The 10,928-nt window shown below is 34.8% G+C and overlaps 1 pseudogene; it reads left to right on the top strand.

Moving 5' to 3' along the window:
- Positions 1-1,904: 1,904 nt before the first annotated feature.
- On the top strand, positions 1,905-5,514 carry LOC107951515 (coronatine-insensitive protein 1-like; annotated as a pseudogene).
- Positions 5,515-10,928: the final 5,414 nt, after the last annotated feature.

Raw genomic sequence — 10,928 nt, 5'->3', positions numbered from 1 at the left:
AGAGAAAGAAAAGAAGAAGGTTACAGCATATATGCTACTTTTTGGCATAATTTCGGAGGGCACTTCTCCTACAAGCAATATATTTCTCAAAATCTTATTGAATGCGGAGATCATTGGCGGTCAAGATAGGAAGGGACTTTACTTGAGAATTGAATATGATAACTTAGAAAGTTTTAACATCGAAAGGTCTAATGCAATTAATGCTTCTAAAACTGAAAATTTCATCAGGAATAGGTCCTCTAAATAAAGCACTGAATAAATCAAATTTGATATACTGCCAATACAAACCTCAATCTGTTCGGGTCGGTATTGTTATAAGATTTTAAAAAAAAAAATATTTATTAAAAAATAACAATTTCAGACCCACTAAAATCTAATTTTTATTAAATTTTAAAATATATTGACCCTACTTATTTTATTGGGTCGGTGGTGTTATTTATTTTTTTTAATTTTTTAGTAAAGCCTTTTTAACTTTTTTAGTGTTATTAGTTTTAAAATTTCTACTTTACTTCCAATAAAAGAGAGTAGACGTCAAATTGAATATATGTATGAAGGTAGAGGGCTAAATTTATTATTATAGCTTATATATAAACACCAAAACAAATATTTAATGGTTCAATTTTAATAGAGCTATTTTGCTCACTATTTAGCGTAGAAGGCTAATTTGTCTATTTTTTTAGTAAGGGACTAAAATACAATTCATGATATAATACAAGAGATTTTGTGGTACTTTTACCTAAGATTGGCTTATATACTTGAGTACTTTAGTATTTTTTATAGTAAATTAAACAAACGGTTACTCAATTATTTTCACATTTCTATTTTGTTCACTCAACTTTAAAACTTTTCAATTTAGGCACTAAACTTTATATTCAATCCTGTTTTAGTTACCCATCGTTAAATTGATAACGTAAATAATGACATAGAATTTTCTAATTTAATATAACAACACATTTAGTCATCAATACTTACAAATTCTATCAATTTGATCCTTACACTTCCTAACCAAAACTTTTAAAAAACTTTGCCAATAGAAGCATTCCAAAACCAAAAAAAAAAAAATTCTCCGGTCGTGCAAATATAACATATTTTACAAATTTATTTGTGCAAATATAACATACTTTATGGAGGTTCTTGAGCATTAAACTATATAAGGATTTTAGTTTCTAGATAATTTAAATTCCTACTTTTTTTCTTGTATTTAATGGTTACCCAATTTATTCCATAGCTCAAAGATAGGTTCTTTGCAGTTTGGAAAAACTAAATATATAGAATTTTTGGTTGTTAATTGATTTTATTGTATAAAGAAGAACCGCAACTTTGATGTTAATTATTTTTTATTTTATTAAATTAATTAGTACGTATTGCTAGATTTATGTTTCAGTTTGGTTCTTTGGATTTGGATGTTAAGTGGTGATACAATTGTTTGGCTTTTAAGCAATAATATATTTGCACATGTTATTTATTATATGTTATATTTGTACAATTAGAGGCGGCTTTTTCTTTTTCTTTTTGGGTTTTACAAATTTATAGATATGGAATGCCTTTATTTTAAAACTTGAAAGCTTTGATTAGAAAGTTTGATGATCAAATTGATAGAATTTGTAAATGTGAAGAGTTAAATTTATTGAACATTTTAGAATTAGAGTCAAATTGATAGAATATACAAGTATTGAGAACTAAATGTGTTATTATATCAGTAAGAAAAAGATTATGTCTATCATTTTTGTTATCAATTTAAAAAACATGTGACTAAAACAAGAATGAAACAAAATTTAATCCTTAAATTGAAAATTTTTTAAATTGAATTCACCATAACGTAAAAATAAACATTTATATTCTTTACTTATTTTGTACAAGCAAATAATTATATTTAATAAAGAAGGGTTTTTATTTTATTTTTGTGAATTATAAAGCCAGGGTTATAAATAAGGTTTTTTTAATTCTTTGTTGGATGAGAAAACACTAAATCAAGCTTCTCAATGTTCAGTATTTGAATCAAAAAGGGAGTCCAGCACATGACTTTGAAGGATAATTCAACCTAGGAGAAGGACCCACACATGACTCTGAAGAGCTGGGTTTTCAAATTTCCCCAGATATTTACAGGTTTGATTCACAATTATTACCCAAACTATCATACAGTCCATAAATTTGTTTTCCACCATTCTATTTTCTCTCTCCATCCAATCTCCCTTGTCCATTTCTTGCTTTTATCTCTTCTTCTTCCATGTCTCCTCAACCCGACCCATGCCTGACCCGATTTGTAGTATCTGCTGGCGAATCCATTCCTTTTTCTTTCACTTCCGGAGAAAACAAGTGCTGAGGAAACGCCTCTTGCTTCTTATTCTGGTCTCCAGATCAAGCGTTTGTTTTCTCTTTTGAATATCCGATTTGAGTTTTTGGATGGGGGAAAATTATAACGAGTTGAAAAAATCAACGGCTTCACAAACCGGTCTAACCTACGTTGTTTTGGGCTGGGTGATGCTATACATCGACGACCCGGAGGACCAGAACGCCGTTTCCCTCGTTTGTCGTCGTTGGTACGAGCTCCACGCGTTGACACGTAAGCACATAACGATTACGCTTTGTTACACGACGAGTCCCGAACGGTTGCGGCGGCGGTTCCCACACTTGGAATCGTTGAAATTGAAAGGAAAACCTCGGGCGGCGATGTTTGATATGATACCGGAAGATTGGGGAGGGTACGTAACGCCGTGGTAAAGGAAATAGCCGAGAATTTGGCTTGCTTGAAATCGGTGCATTTTAGGAGGATGATCGTTAATGATTCAGATTTGGAAGTATTGTGTAGGTCTAGGGGGCAAGTTTTGCGGTGTTTGAAGCTTGATAAATGCTCTGGTTTTTCTACTGATGGACTCTTGCACGTTGGAAGATTGTGCCGGTAGCTTTCTTATTCTTTTTAAACATATTTCAATATGTGAATTCATATGCTTAAACTAATACTTGGTTTTAATGTAATATTTTTTTATATATTCATATATATTTTTATTTTTCACCCTCAAACTTTTAAAAAATTTCAATTTAACTTATATTTTAAAAAGATTTAATTTTTTTTACGAAAATAACTAAAAGATTACATTTTTAAACATATAGATTTTGATCATATTTGATTTTTTTGATAGAATGTCTAAAACATAACATCGCTCAACCCATAAATAAGAGCATAATACATCTCAACGCTTCTCAAACTCACACCTTCTTAGCAACAACGTTCATGCCAATTAAACTAAAACTCAATTGATATATCTTTTAAAAATTTTAAATTATTTACATATAAAACAAATAATGTTATGTCAGTATAAAATATACATAGACTATATCATACATTGTCACACCAACATCGATAAGAAAAAATTAATGACTTCATCAACATTTTCTTTAAAAAAATGATTTAACTTTTTTTACATATAAAAAAAATAAAGATAAAATTGACAAGAAAAATATAAAAACTAATATCTAAACTTATCATTATGTCTTAAATTTTTTTTTTACAATTCTTGGTAGAAATAAATAAATGCTACACACAACATGAATCAAACCACTACCTAAATTGTGGGGTGAACATTTATGTCCAACATCAAGGTTTAAATAATCAAAATTTATCTAAAGATATAGGTAAAATAGCAAATGTGTCTCCTATTTTAATTGGTGATTGAAGATTCGATATTCATTTTGAGTATGGAGTAATTTTAAAATTTGTGACTAGTATTTATTCTCTTAGTGGTCCAGTAGATATATTGAGAAATAAAAAAAATTAAAACTTATTTTAATTTTTTTTATCATTTAAGGGTTAATTTTGCTTAATAAGTGCAATTACATTTGTTATTTTAGATATTTGAGAAATAAATAAGATTAATAGTGTTCAAATTTGAGCTTCTTTTTTTTGAAATACGGCTTGAAGGCCAGTGGTATAAAGTAGTAAGTATTGCTTTAATCAAATTCCAATTACTTGGATATTGAAGCTCAGTTGGAGCTAAACTGCCGGGGAAAAGCATTGGCTTGGTTCTTTCATATGATTTATTTCTTTACATGTTGGCGTAGGCAATTAAGAACCCTGTTCTTGGAAGACAGCTCAATTATTGAGAAAGATGGTCGATGGATTCATGAGATTGCGATGAATAATTCAGTTCTCGAGACTTTAAACTTTTACATGACGGACTTTGTCAAAGTTAGTTTTGAAGATCTCCAACTTATTGCCAGAAATTGTCGTAATTTGGTCTCTCTGAAAATTAGTGATTGTGAAATTTTAGATCTCGTCGGTTTCTTTCATGCTGCTGCTGTTTTAGAAGAATTCTACGGTGGTTCTTTCTACGACCAACCTGATGGGTATGCTGCTGTGACATTCCCCTCGAGGTTATGCCGTTTGGGTTTAACCTACATGGGGAAGAATGAAATGCCAATCGTGTTTCCTTTTGCACCGTTGTTTAAAGAATTGGATCTCCTTTATGCATTACTCGACACAGAAGATCACTGCTGGTTATTACAAAGATGTCCAAACTTGGAAGTTCTCAAGGTTGAATCACAAAACCATTGTCCGTATTCTATTTTTTTTCATTATATTCTTTAATTATATGTGTTTTCTGATTGGCTAGACAAGGAATGTTATCGGAGATCGAGGACTAGAAGTTGTTGCCCGAAGAATGTAAGCAACTAAAGAGGCTTAGAATCGAGCCAGGTGCTGAGGAGGAAGGAATGGAGGATGAAGGTTTGGTTTCACAAACAGGATTGATGGCTTTAGCTCAGGGATGTATTGAATTGGAACATTTGGCTGTTTATGTATCCGACATCACCAATGCATCATTGGAATACATCGGGAGTTACTTGAAAAACATGTGTGATTTTCGTCTAGTCTTGCTTAATCAAAAAGAAAGGATAACGGATTTGCCTCTCGACAAAGGAGTCCGGGCTCTACTAAGAGGCTGTGGAAAGCTTAGAAGATTTGCACTGCATCTCCGACCTGGCGGTTTGACAGATGCGGGGCTCGGTTACGTTGGGCAATATAGTTGGAACATAAGATGGATGCTTCTGGGTTACGTTGGGGAGTCGGATGCTGGGCTTTTGGAATTCTCCAAGGGATGCCCTAAATTGCAGAAACTCGAAATAGGAGGTTGCTTCTTCAGCGAGCATGCGCTAGCAGCTGCCATGATCCGATTAACTTCTTTAAGGTACTTGTGGGTGCTAGGATATCGAGAATTGTCACAATCGAGCCGTGATTTGTTAGCAATGGCTCGTTTATTTTGGAATATCGAACTAGTTCCGGCCAGACGTGTAGTCAAGACCGACCGGGTTGGAGAGGTAGTCGTGGTAGAGCATCCGGGTCATTTGCTTGCGTATTACTCCCTAGCCGGACCAAGGATTGATTTTCCTGATTTGATATTTCGGTTAAACTACCAGCGGATCCTTGTATAGGAGTATAAGTTTATAAAAAGTTGTCCTAGATTAACTTTTATAAATTAAAATTTTGAGTAAATTACAATTAAAGTCCCTTTAAAATAAGATTTGCCTTATTTTAGTCACTGTAATTTTTTTTAATTTAGTACTCCAATAAGATAATTGTTCAAATTAATCACTGCCGTTAAAAATTTAAACCAAGTCAACCTAAAATATAATAAATTATATATTTTTATTTAGATTTAATTAAAATATTTATTATTTTTAAATATATTTTAAATATACTTGATCTTAGTTTATTTTAGTTGAAACCATGGAATCCCATTTAAAAAATCAAAACAACTCAATCTATAAACTATTTAATCACAAAAGTTGTAACATGGTTCGTGCTAATTGTAATACAACAATTGTATTAAAAATTCTACAATGTTTGTCCGTAGACCTATTTCCTTCTCAAATTTGGTCCACTAATACATTTCATTATTAAAAAATATTATTAAATAGAAATTTAAACCAAATTAAATTTTTAAAAAAAGTTGTTTATCTAATAAGTAGTTAACCTTTAGACGTGTGTAATCATGTTCATGACTGATAATTTGATATTTTAAATTAAAATTCACACCAAATTATGATTGACGAGGTATTAAACTAAACCATTATGAAAAAATATCCTGTTATAATTACCTCATCTATTTAAGCTTTGCCACCACAACTTCGTCATGTAATAATTTCGAACACCTCAACTTTGTCAAGAGTAATATTTTGTCAGGATCAAACTTTGTGGACTTACATATGTATAACACATGAAGTTTTTTTAATCTACTTTACTAGGTACATCATTTCTGTTGGTGTTTTGGGACACTTTATTCGGATGAAGTATGAACTTCAATCTGGACTCTAACAGCAATGTAATGTATCCGGATGAAGAATGAAGAAAAAATGCTTGAAATTCAAGCTTTGAGCTTTAAGCAGGAATAGAAACAAAAATTTTGATAGCAAAAAAAAAAATGGAGCATATGGAAGGAAAATCTGATGATTTCATTCAAAAAAAAACTTTGGCTTAAAGCCATTACATATACCAGACATTGGCTGGTCAAAATTAAAAAAATTCATCACCTAAACACTACCTAACTCCACTTAATACATTGGAACTAGGTGATACTAACTTGTACACTTGAACAAAGCTGGTAACCAGCTCTATTACCATCAAGTTACATCAATTGTCATCCAAAACATAATTCAAAAAGAACTAAATTACAAGACATTGTTAAAAAATAACTAAATGAAACTAAGATGAAACAGTAGCATTAACATCACCAGTTGCACGTATTTTATCTTGAAAACTTATGTGCATGAATTTGCATGAGCTGCATGGAGGCCAACTTCAACACTCTTTCTTGGTTTCCATGCTGTAAACTCCCATTAACTCTCTTAGTTTAATGAATCTTGATGTACTAAGAGGTTTTGTTAAAATGTCAGCAACTTGATCCTCAGAATTGCAATGAATTAGCTCAACTTCTCAAGCTTGTTCAATCTCCCTAACAAAATGAAACTTTATGTTGAAGTGTTTTGTTCTTCCATGGAAGATAGGATTCTTTGCAATTGCAACAGCGGATTGATTGTCACACATAATCCCTATTGCTTCCTCTTGATGCAAGTTGAGATCATCTAAGATCTTCTTTAGCCATATGGCTTGATTCACAGCCCCAGCAGCTGCTACATATTCAGCTTCAACAGTGGACTGAGCAACCACACTTTGTTTCTTTGAACTCTAGCAAAAGATAGCTGAGCCAAGGGTGAAGACATACCCTAATGTACTCTTCATATCATCTATTGAACCTCCCCAGTCACTGTCTGTGTATCCAACAAGTTTCAGACTTTCAACCTTGTTAAATAGCATTCCATGGCTTAAAGTACCCTTGATGTATCTAAGCACTCGTTTGGCAGCTTGAAAGTGCTTCTCATTGCAACAATACATAAATCTTGAGAGTAAACTGACAGCAAACATAATGTCTGGCCTAGTGGCAGTTAAATATAACAAACAACCAACCAAGCTTCTATAAGCATATTCACTTACTTGCTCAGAACTGCCTTGGCTCGATAGTTTCTCTCTTATAGCAATTGGAGTACTTGTAGCCTTGCAATTTTGCATTGAGAACTTGTTCAGTATCTTCATGGCAAACGTTCTCTGACTTAGAAAGATTTCTCCTTAAGTATGAGTCACTTCCATGCCAAGGAAAGAAGTCATCCTTCCTAAATCAGACATTTCAAACTCTTGCTCTATCTTGGCTTTGAAGTCAGCCAATATTGTTTGATCTCCTCCTGTGACCAAAAGATCATCAACATACAGAGACACAATGAGCTGTGTTTCTGCTCCTTTTTTCTTAACATACAATATTGGCTCACTAAGGCTTCTTTGAAATCCCAAACTGAACAGGTAGTTGTCAATTCTGCTATACCAGGCCCTTGGTGCCTGTTTTAAGCCATACAAGGCTTTCTTAAGCCTGTAGACCATGTCTTCCTTGTCTGTCACTTTGAAGCCTTGAGGTTGCTCCACATAGATTTCTTCTTCAAGTAAACCATTGAGGAATGCTGACTTTACATCAAGTTGGTGGATCTTACACTCTATCTGAGCTGCCAAAGCAACCAGCAACCTGATGGTGTCTAACCTGGCCACTGGCGCAAAGGTTTTCAGATAGTCCAGGCCATACTTCTGGCTAAACCCCTTTACAACCAGCCTTGCTTTGAGTTTGTTTAGGCTCCCATCAGCATTATGCTTGACTCGATAGACCCATTTTACGCCAATGACTTTCCTGTTGGCTGGTCTTGCAACTAACTCCCAAGTCTGGTTCTTCTCAATCATAGCAATTTCATCAGCCATAGCCTGTTTCCAGCTTTGGTGTCCCTCAGCCTCTTCAAAACTACTTGGTTCAACTATAGCCACAAGTGCTCTTTCATAAATTTCAGCCAAAGGTCTAGTGCCCCTAACTAGTTCATCATCAATGTCCATTTCTGGACTATTTTGATCAGGTTCAATCTGATCAGCCACAAATTCTTCATAAACAGCTTCTGGCTCATTTTTGTCTCAATTCCAGCATGCTTTCTCATTGAACACAATATCTCTGCTCACCATTACTTTATTTGTTGAAGGGTCAAGGATCCTGCAGCCCTTTTTGACTGAGCTATAGCCAACCAGAATGTCTGCTTGAGTTTTCTTATCCAGCTTGCTTCTTTTAACAGCTAGTACTTGAGCATAACACAAACAACCAAATACTCTCAGGTGAGCCAGTGAAGGCTTGAACCCAAACCAAGCCTCAAATGGAGTCTTGTACTCCACTGCTTTGGTTGGTAGCCTATTCTGAATATAGACAGCAGTATTGACTACTTCAGCCCACATGGTCTTGGGTAAATTCTTCTCAAACAGTAAGCATCTGGCCATATCCATCAAGCTCCTATTCTTCATTTCACTTACACCATTTTGTTGAGGTGTATAAGTGTTGGTGAGCTAGTGTTTAATGCCTACTTCATCACAAAAGGTATTAAATCCGGATGAAGTATACTCTGTCCCATTGTCTGACCTCAAGGTCTTCAGCTTACAGCCTGTTTCAGTCTCTACGGCAGCTTTAAACTTCAAAAATACAGAACCTACCTCTGGCTTGTTCTTCAAGAAGTAAATCCAGCAGTACCTTGAAAAATCATCAATGAAAAAAATGAAATACCTGCTGCCATTTAATGACAGAGTCTTCATTAGGCCACACACATCAGTGTGTACTAGCTGTAGCTTATCTGAAACTCTTCAGCTTGATTTTGCAGAAAATGGTTGTCTGGATTGTTTTTCAAGTTGACACATTTCACACATATCATCATTTTCCACTGAACCAGTAAAATTTTTAGCCAAACCTTCTTTGATCATCTGAGCCATAGACCTGAAATTTGTATGACCAAGTCTTTGATGCCAAAGTTTGGACTCTTCTGAAGAAACAACATAGGCACTATCTAGGCCTTTATCCTAGGCAACAACAAAGCTCTTGTCTGTCATGGCTACTGACATGAGCATAGATCCACTTGGATCACTAATCTGACATTCATTTTCTTTAAACACTATAGTATAGCCTTTTTCAACTAACTGAGCTATACTTAACAGGTTTCTGTCAATTTTAGGAACTAACAAAACATTTGAAATGATTTTGTTACCTGTTGGAGTGCAAATAACCACATCTCTCTTTCCTTCTGCCTTAATAAAGTGGCCATTGCCAACTTTAACTTTTGTTTTACTGCTTCTGTCTAAGGACTTGAAAATAGTTGCATCTGGTGACATATGGTTGTGCAGCCACTGTCTAGGAGCCAACCATTTGAAACTTTCTTCTGAGCAGGAGACTGCAAAGAATTACTTCTCATTATCACTGCCTTCTTTAGCTACCCGAGCTTCAACCTTTGGCTGCTGTTGATTCTGCTTTGGTCTTCCTTTCTCTTTGCAAACTTTTTCAATATGGCCAATCTTTTTACAGTGTTGGCACTGCACATTTTGCCTAAACCAGCATTTGGCTTCTGGATGACCAGGCCTTTTGCAATGCCTGCAAGGTCTTTCCCATTTTCTTGAAGCATCTGACTTAGGTTTATCCTTCCAAGTCTTCTTTCCTTTATAGGCAGTGGTGCTTGAGCCAGTGTTTATTTTAGCTTGGAAGGCACCCTCCTGGTGTTCCTCCTGTCTGTTGGCCCTTCTTTGTTCTTGTGCATAGAGAGCATTGATTAGCTCAGTTAGAGTAATGCTGGTCAAGTCTCTTGAGTCCTCTAAAGAGGATATTTTTAACTTATATCTTTCAGGTAAGGTAGAGAGCACCTTCTCCACTATTCTTGCTTCATTGAACTGCCCTCCAAGGAGCCTTATGCTGTTAACCACAGCCATTATTCTGTCTGAATACTGCTTGACAGTTTCTTCTTCCTTTATCTTCAAGTTCTCAAAGTCCCTTCTCAAGTTGAGAAGCTGCTGTTGCCTTGTTCTTTCAATACCTTGGAACTCCTCCTTCAATTTGTCCCAGGCTTGCTTTGATGCCTCACAGGCCATGATCCTTGTGAAGATCACATCTGAGACACAGTTCTGAATACAGGACATAGCTTTGTGCCACTTAATCCTTTCATCAGCATGTTGCCTGATCTATGCAACTGTTGGATTTGCCCTCAATGGTGCTGGTTCAATATATGAGTTGACCACCTCCCATAGATCAAACGCTTGGAGATAGGTCCTCATCTTAACCACCCAAATGTGGTATCCTTCTCCACTGAAGACTGGAGGTGCAACTGGTGAGAAGTCTGATGAAGCCATTGTTTTGAAAGTATGCAAGGACAGGTCCACTAAGAAATGAACTCTTGATACCAATTGTTAATGTTTTGGGACACTTTATCCGGATGAAGTATGAACTTCATCTGGACTTTAACAGCAATGTAATGTATCCGGATGAAGAATGAAGAAAAAATGCTTGAAATTCAAGCTTTGAGCTTTAAGTAGGAATACAAATAGA

The sequence above is a fragment of the Gossypium hirsutum genome, chromosome A02, assembly GCF_007990345.1.
Source record: "Gossypium hirsutum isolate 1008001.06 chromosome A02, Gossypium_hirsutum_v2.1, whole genome shotgun sequence".
In the NCBI taxonomy this organism is placed as follows: Eukaryota; Viridiplantae; Streptophyta; class Magnoliopsida; order Malvales; family Malvaceae; genus Gossypium; species Gossypium hirsutum.
This window is presented reverse-complemented; position numbering and strand designations above follow the sequence as displayed.